At 42.2% G+C, this 2,500-nt stretch overlaps 7 non-coding genes across 7 annotated transcripts in view; all 7 read right to left on the bottom strand.

The window, feature by feature from the left end:
• Positions 1 to 38, bottom strand: part of LOC127997949 (5S ribosomal RNA) — a 119-nt gene extending 81 nt beyond the window's left edge. Inside the window, exon 1 of the ribosomal RNA XR_008170804.1 lies at positions 1 to 38. This exon is cut by the window's left edge and continues 81 nt beyond it. This is a non-coding gene — a ribosomal RNA (5S ribosomal RNA).
• A 221-nt stretch (positions 39 to 259) lies between these two features.
• LOC128003811 (5S ribosomal RNA) lies at positions 260 to 378 on the bottom strand. Its single transcript, XR_008176526.1, has one exon. It is a non-coding gene; the product is annotated as a 5S ribosomal RNA (ribosomal RNA).
• A 221-nt stretch (positions 379 to 599) lies between these two features.
• On the bottom strand, positions 600 to 718 carry LOC128000095 (5S ribosomal RNA). The gene has a single exon (XR_008172891.1). It is a non-coding gene; the product is annotated as a 5S ribosomal RNA (ribosomal RNA).
• A 368-nt stretch (positions 719 to 1,086) lies between these two features.
• LOC127996857 (5S ribosomal RNA) lies at positions 1,087 to 1,205 on the bottom strand. The gene has a single exon (XR_008169743.1). It is a non-coding gene; the product is annotated as a 5S ribosomal RNA (ribosomal RNA).
• Positions 1,206 to 1,426: 221 nt separating this feature from the next.
• LOC128002709 (5S ribosomal RNA) lies at positions 1,427 to 1,545 on the bottom strand. Its single transcript, XR_008175451.1, has one exon. It is a non-coding gene; the product is annotated as a 5S ribosomal RNA (ribosomal RNA).
• Positions 1,546 to 1,911: 366 nt separating this feature from the next.
• Positions 1,912 to 2,030, bottom strand: LOC127996856 (5S ribosomal RNA). Its single transcript, XR_008169742.1, has one exon. It is a non-coding gene; the product is annotated as a 5S ribosomal RNA (ribosomal RNA).
• A 221-nt stretch (positions 2,031 to 2,251) lies between these two features.
• Positions 2,252 to 2,370, bottom strand: LOC128005308 (5S ribosomal RNA). Its single transcript, XR_008177965.1, has one exon. It is a non-coding gene; the product is annotated as a 5S ribosomal RNA (ribosomal RNA).
• Positions 2,371 to 2,500: the final 130 nt, after the last annotated feature.

The following is a 2,500-nucleotide window of genomic DNA, read 5'->3' as shown; positions in this document are numbered from 1 at the left end:
ACGAGATCAGGCATAGCCAGGTTGGTATGGCCGTAAGCGAAGACTGCTGCAAAGAGAGGGCTATTTAAAGACCAGCCAATCTAATCGCCAGTACATTATATAAGTAGGAAAGAAAACCCAAAAGCTAAAAGCACCTGGTATTCCTAGGCAGTCTCTCATCAAAGTACTAACCAGACCTAAACCTGCTAAGATTCAGAGATCGGGCATTGACTCTATTTTTTGGCAAAATTATTAAAAACTAAGTGAAAAATGTCCAAAAAGCTTACAGCACCTGGTATTCCCAGGCCGTCTCCCATCCAAGTACTAACCAGGCCCAAACCTGCTTAGCTTCCGAGATCAGACGAGATCGGACATAGCCAGGTTGGTATGGCCGTAAGCGAAGTCTGCTGCAAAGAGAGGGCTATTTAAAGACCAGCCAATCTTATCGCCAGTACATTATATAAGTAGGAAAGAAAACCCAAAAGCTTAAAGCACCTGGTATTCCTAGGCAGTCTCTCATAAAAGTACTAACCAGACCTAAACCTGCTAAGATTCAGAGATCGGGCATTGACTCTATTTTTTGGCAAAATTATTAAAAACTAAGAGAAAAATGTCCAAAAAGCTTACAGCACCTGGTATTCCCAGGCGGTCTCCCATCCAAGTACTAACCAGGCCCAAACCTGCTTAGCTTCAGAGATCAGACGAGATCAGGCATAGCCAGGTTGGTATGGCCATAAGCGAAGACTGCTGCAAAGAGAGGGCTATTTAAAGACCAGCCAATCTAATCGCCAGTACATTATATAAGTAGGAAAGAAAACCCAAAAGCTAAAAGCACCTGGTATTCCTAGGCAGTCTCTCATCAAAGTACTAACCAGACCTAAACCTGCTAAGATTCAGAGATCGGGCATTGAATCTTTTTTTTTTTTTTTTTAATGAAAGATTATTATATAATTCGTGAAATTTTCCAAAAAGATTAAAGCACCTGGTATTCCCAGGCAGTCTCCCATCCATGTACTAACCAGGCCCAAACCTGCAAATATTCAGAGATCGGGCATTGACTCTATTTTTTGGCAAAATTATTAAAAACTAAGTGAAAAATGTCCAAAAAGCTTACAGCACCTGGTATTCCCAGGCGGTCTCCCATCCAAGTACTAACCAGGCCCAAACCTGCTTAGCTTCCGAGATCAGACGAGATCGGACATAGCCAGGTTGGTATGGCCGTAAGCGAAGTCTGCTGCAAAGAGAGGGCTATTTAAAGACCAGCCAATCTTATCGCCAGTACATTATATAAGTAGGAAAGAAAACCCAAAAGCTTAAAGCACCTGGTATTCCTAGGCAGTCTCTCATAAAAGTACTAACCAGACCTAAACCTGCTAAGATTCAGAGATCGGGCATTGACTCTATTTTTTGGCAAAATTATTAAAAACTAAGAGAAAAATGTCCAAAAAGCTTACAGCACCTGGTATTCCCAGGCGGTCTCCCATCCAAGTACTAACCAGGCCCAAACCTGCTTAGCTTCAGAGATCAGACGAGATCAGGCATAGCCAGGTTGGTATGGCAGTAAGCGAAGACTGCTGCAAAGAGAGGGCTATTTAAAGACCAGCCAATCTAATCGCCAGTACATTATATAAGTAGGAAAGAAAACCCAAAAGCTAAAAGCACCTGGTATTCCTAGGCAGTCTCTCATCAAAGTACTAACCAGACCTAAACCTGCTAAGATTCAGAGATCGGGCATTGAATCTTTTTTTTTTTTTTTTATGAAAGATTATTATATAATTCGTGAAATTTTCCAAAAAGATTAAAGCACCTGGTATTCCCAGGCAGTCTCCCATCCATGTACTAACCAGGCCCAAACCTGCTAATATTCAGAGATCGGGCATTGACTCTATTTTTTGGCAAAATTATTAAAAACTAAGTGAAAAATGTCCAAAAAGCTTACAGCACCTGGTATTCCCAGGCGGTCTCCCATCCAAGTACTAACCAGGCCCAAACCTGCTTAGCTTCCGAGATCAGACGAGATCGGACATAGCCAGGTTGGTATGGCCGTAAGCGAAGTCTGCTGCAAAGAGAGGGCTATTTAAAGACCAGCCAATCTTATCGCCAGTACATTATATAAGTAGGAAAGAAAACCCAAAAGCTTAAAGCACCTGGTATTCCTAGGCAGTCTCTAATAAAAAAACTAACCAGACCTAAACCTGCTAAGATTCAGAGATCGGGCATTGACTCTATTTTTTGGCAAAATTATTATAAACTAAGTGAAAAATGTCCAAAAAGTTTACAGCACCTGGTATTCCCAGGCGGTCTCCCATCCAAGTACTAACCAGGCCGAAACCTGCTTAGCTTCCGAGAACGGACGAGATCGGGCATAGCCAGGTTGGTATGGCCGTAAGCGAAGTCAGTTGCAAAGAGAGGGCTATTTAAAGACCAGCCAATCTTATCGGCAGTACATTATATAAGTAGGAAAGGAAGCCCAAAAGCTTAAAGCACCTGGTATTCCTAGGCAGTCTCTCATCAAAGTACT

Source organism: Carassius gibelio, chromosome B22 (assembly GCF_023724105.1).
Source record: "Carassius gibelio isolate Cgi1373 ecotype wild population from Czech Republic chromosome B22, carGib1.2-hapl.c, whole genome shotgun sequence".
Classification (NCBI taxonomy): Eukaryota; Metazoa; Chordata; class Actinopteri; order Cypriniformes; family Cyprinidae; genus Carassius; species Carassius gibelio.
This window is presented reverse-complemented; position numbering and strand designations above follow the sequence as displayed.